Source organism: Pecten maximus, chromosome 10 (genome assembly GCF_902652985.1).
Source record: "Pecten maximus chromosome 10, xPecMax1.1, whole genome shotgun sequence".
In the NCBI taxonomy this organism is placed as follows: domain Eukaryota; kingdom Metazoa; phylum Mollusca; class Bivalvia; order Pectinida; family Pectinidae; genus Pecten; species Pecten maximus.
Genome location: NC_047024.1, coordinates 7,840,949 through 7,854,166, shown reverse-complemented (window position 1 = coordinate 7,854,166; position 13,218 = coordinate 7,840,949).

Sequence of the window (13,218 nt, the reverse complement as noted above, 5' to 3'; positions counted from 1 at the left end):
TAAATCACGAAAAACAATGACATTTTTATACTCACAGTAATAGCATAATTAATATATGCATTGTGTTTTATCACACATAAAAGTGGCTCTGTGCATGTTCTGAACCAATCATGTTAAAGCTTATGATACGATAGAGGAAAATGATCGTAAGATAGCGTGATGTGTATCATTAGAGGTTAATGCTATCATTGCTAAGGCGAAGTAATTATAGAAACCTGTAGTATATCCCCCATACGTCACATATATGGCGTTAAAGTACGAAACCAATTAGCAATTTAATTCGAGTGACGTACAGGAATTCGGTGTGTTGAGGTTTAAGAAGTTATTAAATGAACTTTGTAGTCTGATTTGTTTTTCTCGGCACGCAATTCAGACTTACATTTATTCGTTATCAAAATATGTATTTTGCATGGATTTTTATCCTTGATTGTGCCCTATACAAAAAACGAGGAAGCAAATCAAAAAGATATATCACTAATCGCACTTATCAGAGTCCTAATAAGTACGATTTTTTATGTGATTTCAGATTTCAAGATGACCAAATTGTAGGGTACCATTCTTCCTGAAAGACCATCTTGAACATTTCCGTATGTGTTAGAGTATGCTACGTTATGATTTGCATGAAGAAACACGTGCATTTATCAACAGCAATGGGGTACCCCTTCACAACATAAACATTCAAAGAAGTTGCATGTGTCAAATGATAATCATTGGCCAGCTCTACTTTTTACAATTTTGTAATTCGAAATTTCGAAATGTTAAATACACATAATAGTATTCTGGAAAATTTTCTTTAGGTTTGTAAAGTAAAAATGATAGAAGTTATATGACACAACCAATATGATATTTAAGAGTGTGACGTTTCGATGACTACACTGTCATCTGCCAGACGAAATATCCTTCAGAGTAGATCGAATCTTTACCATCTGGGACACTACATAAGACAGTGCTGGTACTTTTCATATTGATCATTAGTCTGATAAAGGTGACAGTGTAATCATCGAAAGGTCACACTCTTACATATCTTATCGGTTGTGTCATATAACTTCTATCATACACATAATATTAGTTATAGAAACAATAAAGGTGTTCACAAGATATTCAAGCGTAAATAACATAACAACATATCAATTCAGTAAAAAGGACAATATGTGTCAAACAGTTGAAATCAAGAGTGGGGTTTGGAATGATTAACGCATCTTTTTATTTAGCAAAACTAGTTATACAGCTAATTATTTAAGCCAAGAGATAAACTGACTTACTTGTGTCCAATTTTCCTGATAAACTGTTATACCAAATCATAATGCCGACAAGTTAATATTTTATTATTTGCGCTAATAGGATCAATTGCACTATCTCCATGTGTGTATTATGCTAATGGTGTGTGCACCCCTTACTTCGTTTTAGGATACAAATTAAGATAACGTCGTTATTTTACAGCCCTGACCTGCGTAATAGTGCTGTTTACTTAATTGAAACTCTCTGAAATGGTCTTTAGTAATTAGGTGTTTATATGGTATTTTAAAATATGCCGTTACTTTGTGATTGATGATATCAAACATGAACTTTGTACTAAGACGTGATCGTAAAGCTATAGTAAACGATGCTAGTTGATCTTGACTTGTTATAAAGTTTAATTACATTGCTTGTGGCATTTGTGATATTTGAATGTGATTAAGCTAAATAAAATAGTAATTTGCTTCACATACCTAGAGTTAACGTAAGTTACAGTATATGTTGATTCTTTTATGAAATATCAGGTTCGGTAAAATTCCTTCATAGCGAACACAGGAAACTCTCATTAGTGCCTGGCGCCTCTGTACAGAATAAAGAGAACTATATACGTGACTTTAACGAGTGAAGCACTGCCTTCTGTACATTAAAAAAGATCGTAATGTCCAACTTCCGGCGTTGGCTGATTCATTCTGGCGTCTTCTGGGAAGTATTTGCACATCTACTACAAGCTGATAGTGTGTTTAAACATGCTTCAGCTTTTTTTGCAACAGAAATAGAACATGTTTGTTATCTCTAACCAAGCGACAGACTAGATATTTATTTCATATCAATCTCATCAACAAGTTATCTTTATTATCTTCATTTTGACGCTTCTTACATCCCGTCCAATTGGCACAGATGTTGTTTTATAGAACATAAATTGACCTATCACTTCATTCACAGTGAAGCAAGAATACCTGAACACAATGACGTTACTGTTGACTCCTTTGTTATCGCCAAACTGCTTCTGTTGAATAGACCAATATCCATTCACTCACGTTATGGCTGCTGAAAAAGCGAAACTGTAGAAACAACATAATTATTTGATAGTTATACAATTCAAGATGAAAACTTGTAAATTGTCATTATTTCTGTTCCTGCTTTAAAAGAAATTTACATGAAAAGGAGGTCATGATTATATTTCGCAGCCTTGACATGTATTGTGATGTATCTTAAATGTTTTTCCAATACTTGTGTGTTACACTTATTACCTCGTCTTATTGCCTTTATATAGAATTTAATAAGCTTTGATAGGAATAGCTGAAAAGATGTCGCTATGTGGAGTTTAATGAACACGAAAACATAAATAGTTATGAAGGTGTCGTTAAAAACACTGTTTATGCTTGGGGAAACAGCCACTCACTCATGTAAAACAATAATAAAGCATAAAAGAGACCATGATTGCATCCTATTACAATATGTGCTGGCATATGTTCAAATAAACAATGATAATAATTGGTGAAATGTTCATTCTCCATGGGTATAAACATAACCAGGTCTTCCTATCTTTACGAATTTAGCACGTTGTCATAGCAAAATATATAAAAGTGTTATGTCATACACGTCTGTTGAGCAAAAGAACACTGATTAAATAAGAAAAAAAACAGTGTTTTCTTCCGATAAAAACCAAATAAAAAAGTTTTCGACTGAAACCTTAGATTCGTCCATTCAGAATGTAACATATTTATCACTATATAACATATAACTTATTTTCAAAATATGACCTGTTATCGATGTCACATGGGAGTATTTCAAGTCTGTACACCGCCATACATCATTCCAAATTTAATGAACGCCGTCGATCTGTTGTTACAAAGGTTTTCGTTTTCTTCAAAAGGTGAACGGCGTTGAAACTACATTTTTTTGCTTCATTACATATCGTGAAATACACAACCGAGACCAAGATAAGTTATACTTGAAATCGTAGAAACTTCTGCTTCAGTTGCTATAGGAAACAAGTGATGTCTTCATTGTATTTATTGGGAATACCCCAGTTCTTCATAGTAACGTCATTGTTTGTCGCAACATTCCCTTTTCTTGTTATAGTTGAATCGATATTAACGAGTTTGTCCAATTATATATAACATGATATATATAGTTTGAGCTCAAACATCTATTTGAATTAAGATGAATAATATTTGCTCTCATTATCAATTTATTTATTCATTTTTTGAAATTGTTATATTTTTCTTTACTTAAAAAACCTGATATAACGTCTTATTTCACTTCGCACTCGTGAAAATATCGACATTCTGTCATACACGTGAAATATATGTTATATTAAACGGGAAACCATTCAATATCCTCTATATAATTCACTGGCAAAAATGCTTCGCACTCGTGAAAATATCGACATTCTGTCATACACGTGAAATATATGTTATATTAAACGGGAAACCATTCAATATCCTCTGTATGTTTTGTCTACAGAAGCTTTGGCGATTAAAAGGTATTTAATTCTTAATCTTAGTCAACCACCTTGTAACGTAAATAAAAAAAAGCAATACGACTATATTTATTTCTGTGATAAAGCGGTATATCAGAACACCAAATTCAAACATTAGCTTGACTCAGATGGCGGCAACGAGAAAAGGAGACTTGTTCCGGAATACCTGGTCTAGATTTTTAGTTAGAAATACTGTTTCGTTATCGAGAAATATTGTTGGCCATGACTATTTGTCTAATTAGGACTCACCAATGTTATTGAAGGTCAATGGACCAGGAATACATGTCTAGTATTCTGAATCAATCTGCATAGTGATGCTTCAATATCATACACTTGATTATCAACGATAACATGCATTGCTAAATTAAATTAGTAAATTGAAAATAAAAAAAAATGAATGAAAAGTAAGAAAACCCCCTAAACATGTGCGATGGGAATATGTCATACAGCCATGGTATGGGAGGCGATATAAACATTAACTCCCAGAGATACAATTAACGATGTAACAACTGTCATTCCATCATATTATTGTTACTGACGAGGCCGTCGGTTTGTGTCACATTGTGATCTGTCATGCAAATTTAATAAAGGTCTGTTTTTTACATTTCATGGGGCTATGTAAGTAATGACATCATACTTCCACACTTGATGATGCCGACAAACACACATTTTTGTATAAAAAATACGCATTACCAGACGGTCACGATTATCTATATATTTCAAAGGATTTTAAACCCACCACAACTGTATATCGTTACTGCATTTTAAATTACGTTGATATAAGACATTGTTCCACGGCTGAATAAAAAAACGACTGGCTCAATACTTCAAGTCGATTGACAATCACTTTTCGATTTCACATTCCGTCATTATAAGTCATTTACGTTATCCAATATACCAAAATATACCACAATACGCTGTGTTATTCTTCTCTTAGACCATTGTGTAAACGTGATGATTGTTGGATACATATATAGATATGTAACTAGCAGCATATGGCCTTGTGGTCTTTTGATTGGTTGCGACTTTGACCCGTACTATTTTTGATCGGGTGCTTGTGTCACGTGATCTTTTGTTTGTGTTATCAGGAATGGCTTCCACAGACGTCGAACAGTGTCCAGGTCATACATGTACAGACTGCTTCTTACACTAAATCTACACATTGTTGGAAATTGTTTTGCATTCCCAACCATTGCAAATAGTCATGGCCAAGGTGACGCCTTGTCTGACAAGGAGTATCTCGATGATTTTGACATTGATAGCTTTGTTTTTCAAAATATTCTCGGGCTTGTTGAAGGTTCTTGAACTTCTACAGTGTCAGTGATTAGTAATTACCTACTTATGCGCATAAAGTCGGCGAATATTCATTTAATGGATTAAAGAGCTGTGGAAATTAAAAGTTGAAATACCCCTAACTACAATTGGTTTGTCATCTTGTTGTTCCTGTCTAAATAGAGACCATGATAAAATATTCATAAAAATATTGTTTTCGCATTTTTTTGTTTCTACTTTTTTTCTTTTTTTTTTTACTAATTTTAATATCCCTACGCTTTCTATGAATATGTCACCAAACACATATTCATTCGAACTAGTGGTAATAAATGTCACACGACTCGCGTTAAGATCTTTATTTCACTCCCATTAGTTAATCTGTAAAGTTACAAAAGCCTCTGTAGCTAGTGTCTTTTGCAACTTTTAAGAATTAAATGCCATATATATCATATCCAACAACCATTCGCTGCGATTCCTATATTTATAACAATTTATCACCTAGCCTCTCTATGGTTCGCTTTGGTATTGTATCTAAATCTTAAAGTCATAGAATTGAGGTACTCACGTCAAAAAGATATATCCGGTTTTCCGGGGCACGACTCCTAATTATTTTGAAAATACTTTACAATTTTTTTCTTTATGCAATTACAAATTATATAGAATAAAAACAGACGATTTTAATGAGAAGATCTTGAAATATTCTAAAAACTCGTTTCGTCTCCGGAAAATTGAAATAAATGTCGATAACAACCAATGAGTATGTACTTCACTACCCATCCTTACCTCACTTTTCAGATAGAAAGATTTAATTATTTTGTTTGTTTGTACTGTACGATACTTCCATAAATTCATGTTATTATCTCAAGTTTTCATTTACTATCCGAACGTTAGAAATGGTTTGAATACTGCAATAGTTAAAATATTATACACATGTCATACAGAATCAGTACCTTTCGATACAAAATGAGAGAAAGATACAGTAAGCCCTAAAATAAAATCATCTGCATCATACATGCGTTTTGTCCCTCTAGGACTCGTAAGTGATGTGACACCATACCATTGTCTTGTCCTTCTAGGACTCGTAAGTGATGTGACACCATACTGTTGTCTCGTCCTTCTATGACTCGTCAGTGATGTGACACCATACCGTTGTCTCGTCCTTCTAGGACTCGTAAGTGATATGACACAATACTGTTGTCTCGTCCTTCTATGACTCGTTAGTGGTGTGACACCATACAGTTGTTTCGTCCTTCTAGGACTCGTCAGTAATGTGACACCATACTGTTGTGTCGTCCTTTGACTCGTTAGTAATGTGACATCATACAGTTGTGTCGTCCTTCTTTGACTCGTTAGTGATGTGACACCATACAGTTGTCTCGACCTACTAGGACTCGTTATTGATGGTATAGATAATATACAGACTATTCGTCCTTATATGCCTCGTCAGTTTTGTTAGCGACATCATATGGCTATTTTGTCCGTCAAGGATTCGTCAGTGATGTTAGTGTCATCATACAGGTATTTCGTCCTTCAAAGATTCGACAGTTATGTTATGGACATCATACATGTGTTCCGCCCTTCTAGGACTCGTCAGTGATGATATGGACATCATATACAATGTATATATATATTGTCCTTCTAGCACTAGTCAGTGTTAGGAACATTATACATGTTTTCCATCTTTCCATGTCTCGCCAGTAATGTTAATGACATCATAGCGGTGTTTCGTCCTTCCTTGTAGGACTCGTCAGTAATGATAAGGGTTCAAGTGTTGATACCTAGCAGGCGACGGAAACTAAAAGAGATCAAAATATGGTTGGGGATTTGTAAAAGTAATACCTTTTCATATTGTTTAGTGTTTGCTTTCAAAAGAACATCAATCTCTTGTGGGTATTCTAACCTGTGCTATTATTCAAATGATTTGACACATAACGTGCACGCCATTAAAAAATGCATCATATTGCATTGTGCAACATTTGCATGTTACATTAGATACCTAATATTCATAAACGGCGATATCCTAATGTAATCAATTGTTCTCTACAACTCAATTATCACTAACCGTCCTCAGCAAGCATGATTTACATATACTAGTGCTTCAGCCGTGGGCCTCGTTAACATGGCTTCAGACAGCCCATGGGTCTATACCAAAGCTAATACCTAGATAAATATTCCGCCGCAGACGATATAAATTTAATGACGGCATCATTCCGTCCGATTAAACAAAGGTCGCCTTGATCTCCTGATAAATTCCGCGTCTATATTTTTCTGTATCTTTCTGGCAGACATTTATCCTTAATATAGAGATTATAAAAATCTTAGTTATTTCATATCTTAGCGAAATGTCACTTCGACAAATACATCACTGGCTCTAATTATTAGTATTTGTAACTGCGATATTTTGATTCGTGGCCATATAACTGGTTATTTTTAAGATAGATAATTTTGCATATTTTCGGGGTACATACAAGACCACAACATAATTCATTCGCACAAAATGGTATTATCTTTAGGTTCTTTTTAACGCAAACGGCAAAAATAAATCCCCGCAGTATTAAGTTATCATACGGTATCCATATAGTACAACTGAAATGTATTGATAGTTACAACAGTACTCACAAAACTATTTCTAGGACAATAATCTTAGTATGATCATTTAAATGTTCTCTATATAAAATACACGACACAGCAATAACAATAATACTAGAAACACTAATAAAGATACAGGACACTCTCCGGTATTTTGGCCAAAATCGCCTGGTCTAAAAGTATCCTCAGCACTCACCATTACACCACGCCGGGCCCTCTGAAATAATGACTTAGTGCTGTCACGGTTAATAAAGCGTTGCTATCGGGCATTGTGACTGCTTGTTAATTTATCGTGCTGCAATACGACTAAGTAAGAACGATATTTTTACAGATTAGAGATTAAACTATCAAAAGTAAGTCCATATGGGAGGCCTTTGAATTCTGTCTTTCATTTAGGAATGTAATATGGAGAATGAAGGTAGATTTTCTACTCATAACCTCATTTATAGGTGGGTACACGCCATTTTTTGTGTGCTGTTTGGTAAGAAATGACTTACTTTCAAAAGTGTCATATATCTGAAGAGATATGCATGCTTCTTGCTTAATCATTCTGAAGAGTTGCTGTTGTAATTGGCGAAGTAGATCTTAGATGTTGCAATAACCTAGTGAATCGTCCCATCAATTATCTCGACCTGTACTATTAAGGTTACCGATTGTTTCCATTGTCTGACAATTGTAAATCGAACCACAAACGCTGGATCCCTTTGTGTGGACTTGCTGATATATGGGCCATGGATAGTCTCTAAAGCACTCAGGACGTCAACAAAAGACCAATGACAATGATGGTCTACGTGAGAACTCGTTCATTGGCACCAGTTGCGCACTGATTATAGTTTTACTTCCCCTTAACAAGAGAAGACGCGACGACAAACTTGTTCTGCCTCTAACAATATCGATCCTGCGCTAACGTCTGCAATCACGGTAAAGTGTCTATTTATTTTCAAACCAATGGATATTAATCAGTTCTTTCACAAAGTTTTACTGATCTTTAATAAACCGACAAACCTAATTTACTTTCCCTCCTGGCTTTAAGTAGCTAATGAATAGCGAACGCCTGTAACAAATGTATATTCATTTCCCTCTAGTGAAACCGTGGCATTTACTTGTAAATTGGTAAGGAGAAAATTGTTATTTCTTTCTTCATACACTATGTTAAATTAATGGCGTGTTATATTTCTTTTCGGACTGGATGTATGTCGTATGTTGTGCTAACGTCCTTGTGACGTATCCGAGTATACAGGGTAATATAAAGGTCAGGTTTAAGAAGGGGATGCTTTTCCTTTATACTGTAATATGTACATTGTACACTACGCTCTCTGTAAATATATATGTAATTTTAAATATATTCATTACCAATTGTGAAATAGTTATCAAGCACCACTCCGCCCCGAGATGTTGCCTTTTTCCGTGTGTGTATATATAATACGAGGAAAGTGGTAGGTATGATATATAATCTTACTACATGCAGAACAATATAATATTACTATACCTTGTTCACGCATCATATACCGATGACGTTGTTTTTAAAAGATACATTTGACATGTTGTGACAAAGGATATACATTCTGGTCGGATTTTGAATTTTGAAATGCACCATGTTCTATGAGAAATAACTGACTTTAATATACAAATACAACGCACCTGTTCGCAGGCTTACCTAAATGTTGAATTTAATTGACAGGCGACACTTACATGTTAGTTGATCTGGTTGACGAACTTAAATGTAAACAGGTCAAAATACTAATAAAGACTAATACAATGATATTGTATATAGATACTGTACATATCATACCATGCCACTCCTTTCGTATATAGAGACAGAAAACGGTAACATGTTGGGATGGGTGATATGTATAGGAATAGACTATCCCGATCACCTGCTATCTGGATTGGAATTTGTGATTTTTTTCTATTGGTGTTATTTATCTAAAAATAAGTGTATCAGTTCCTTTAGGATATTAATATTTTATATTTTATTATGGTTAAGATGTCTGATACCCGATGTTAGACTATGCTTTATACGTTGTAAATATATACATGTGCAATGTAATTATGATATATGACACTTTAACAAATTGATATATTGATTGGTTTATTCACTAATTGATATATCAATCTGTAATAGTTTAAAGTATAACAGGCTCTGGTACATCACTGAATGCAGATCTCCGTCCATTCTTTATTTCTTTTCTAGGATATATTTCAATATCAGTTCCATATGTCTTAGATTATCATATATGTGTTTAAGTTTATTGTCAGTAGTACATTATACTTTTATTGTCCTGGTTTTAGGGAGATATGATGATTTATTTACTTAAAGCATGCCGTGTTTCTCTCGGGAGGTTATTAGTTATACCTCTAGACGTATTTTACTTTATAACATGAGACAGTATTGTAAATATTTTTCGGGTTAAGTATTAAAATCTCAATATCGCAGTTGAAAATAACAAATCGTAGAGTTCTGGGGTCGCACAACGCACCAAAAACATCGTGCGGACATCCTGCTTGCATCATCCCCACAATTGTGCAATGTGCGATTGATATGCGACGTGTCGTAAGATCGGGCGATCAATATTGCGAAACGACAAAAATAGAATGAGTCTATTAAGGACGTACATAGATTACAATTACAATTTACAGTTATAGTCATAGGCAGTTATAGTCAGTTTCTTACTTACCACGCGTATTGACATGTAATCATATAAGTAAATTTATTTGAAATAGGATATAATTCAGCATCGCTCTCCGCACTCTTATGATAACAGCCTACATCGGGTTAGAAAATGATCTTGGAGTCAACAAATTCAATATTTATTATCATATATCTATCAACACAACATGACATGTATTATATATATATATATATATATTTTTTACAAGTAAAATATGCCACAGTTAAAAGTCATTTAACTTATTGAAAATTGTTGAATACCTGAAACAAATGCATTCAAGAAAACTTATTACATTATTTCTTTCATACTTCTACTCCTGTTGATGTTACAATTGTAATATGGGCACGTTTTGGCGAAAACGTTCAATACTAACTACTTAAGAACCTGGCAACTTTTACGTATGTGCTGTTTAAATAGATGAAGGGATATCCGCGTTTTCCTAGGATATAAGATGAATGGCCTGGGAGTAATACACGAACAAATGGTTGGGGATGACATCGACACTAAAAAACTGTCAACGAAATAATTTGTATAGCGTGTTTCAGACGTAGCATGCAATGACATAAAACAGAGCGTCAACACGGAAACATCAAAGTCGAGGTTAATCGACAGCAGTAAACACCCAGGACGACAGAAACACAATTTGAGAGCTATCCTCACTCACTTCAGTACATGAGGCAAATCTAGGGACCACGGAGAGATTTCACTCTATCATAGTCGTCTGTCAGTCTCCGGCAACAAACATATTTCAATAGTCATGCTTACTTTCTTTCGTCAATGACAATTTTTTCTGATGCTACGTGGACTATTGTGTTGACAGCCACATACAAACAAGAAATAGAACACCCTCCCTGGCCCTCGTTTTGCATACAGTTTAAGCACAAATTAATTTCTTCTTTCTAATGTAATTAGCTGTAATTCTAATATTCGTTCGAATTATCTAGCGTCACCTTGACGTAACGTTAAAAAACAAACAGCTTCAGTTCTAATTATTCCATCCTTTACATAAATCTACTCCGAGGTATTTTCTTGTTCTTCGTTTTAACGTGTTCTGATAGGTTTACTTGATATACTCAAATGGTACAACAGTATCAATAATAGGACAAATTAACGTAAATAATTAATTGGAAAATACAGTACACGAAACAGCATGCAAATAAAGATTCATTAGATTCATAATTCTTTTTGGAGAGAGTAAAACATTCTTTTTATACATGTAAAATGTAACCAAATATATATTAGTATTTAACAACGAAGTTTTAAGAAAGCTGGGAACATCGCAGTTATCACTTACGGATGTTTGCATAACTGTTGAGTTTAGTTGTAATGATTTAAGCATTGAACCGCTTTCAGTTGGCAGTTATGGGCTGATAGTGCCAACTGGACAGCTAAGGCTTCATGATGAATTTGCCTTCATCCATTTGGCATTATCAGCCCATAACATCCAACTGAAATCAGTTCAATGATTATATTTACCACGTGCGAATTCGAAAAATAACTATAATTAACCGAATTCAAGTTTCCCAGCCATTCTCGACTTTGAGCCTGTTTACAGCTGTTCCGCATAAAAAAAATAGTGCGTAAGATAATAGAAACCAGCAATGAATAGTCAGTGCAATACAAATATCCAATGTAAATTAACATTGTGGAAATGCTAAATATAAACTGTCTGCCTAGTTTTTCAAAAGGAAATGTATATTCAATATTTTTCAACAACTGCGGTGTGCTTCACTTCGCATATTATTAATGCGCCGGTTGGCAGTTTATGAATGGTAATGCTAAACTACTGTTAGTAAGGTTAAAAAGTGACAATGTCATAGAGTGGTGAATATACATTTGACGATCTTTCATTACATTTCAAATTGCTGGAACGATGTGTTTTTTTGGGTTTTTTTTTGTATGTTTTATTTTTTATTTTATTTTTTTTTTTTATTATTTTCAAATATGCCGGTCTCTGGTGAGCTGATTTCAAATACTCGTTACCAGTTAAATATAAGCGCCTTTTGAAACGGGCACGAGTTTAATATTATTTCAATCGTGCGACGTAGAAATAGTTCAATTCATTTGTGTGTAAACAGCATGATTTAATTCCATAATTCCAGTATGCAGTCACAAAACCAGTAGTTGTGATGTCACAGTTGACATCATGGGGACATACAACAGTTCAGAGATCTCCTAAAGATCATTGGACGTATTTTCATAACGACCTGGTAACAAAACAATAATTCGGTGAAAAATACATATTTGTTCGTGCATTTATTTGGCTCATTCTGCAATATCACTCTGAGTTTTGCTATAATGAGGATTGGCCGTTTATAAATGTCTGTCCAAAACAGGCGACACAAGAGCAATTACTTTACACCTGGCGATATAAACATGTCAGAAATAAGACAAATTTAGGTCGAGAATTCTGAAAAGTTAATTAACAACTACAAAAATGTATCTTCATTGATATTGGAGAGGAATAAACTGGGAAGAGAGGAAATAAGTAGTAAGCCTGTTCCCATAAATATATCATCAGCACACTAGCACCTCAACAGATACAGCAGGGTATTTATAAATGGACAGAAGAAATATAATAGTGTAGTCATATCCTAGACACATCTCAGGAAATATCGCCCAGTAAAAAATAATATCCGTATGTCAATAATACACCTACAGGCACGCAACAATATAGCAGTCCGTTAAAACCATATGCACCTACATTTTTTTTCCTAGTGGTGGCTCTTAAAAAGCCCTTCCACTGCCTACATTTGATTAAACTTGAAATTTAAATTCCCTTCACACGTACTTGTGCCATGTATTATACTCGGTCAGAGACATTAGTAGCAGTAGCCATGCACAGAAACATTGAACGTCACATACAATCATGTAAGTAAACATTTTGTGTGAAGCTAATTCAATGACATTGTATTTGAAGTGTTCCCCTACAGGTACAATATCCTGCTAAAATGGTAGGTCATA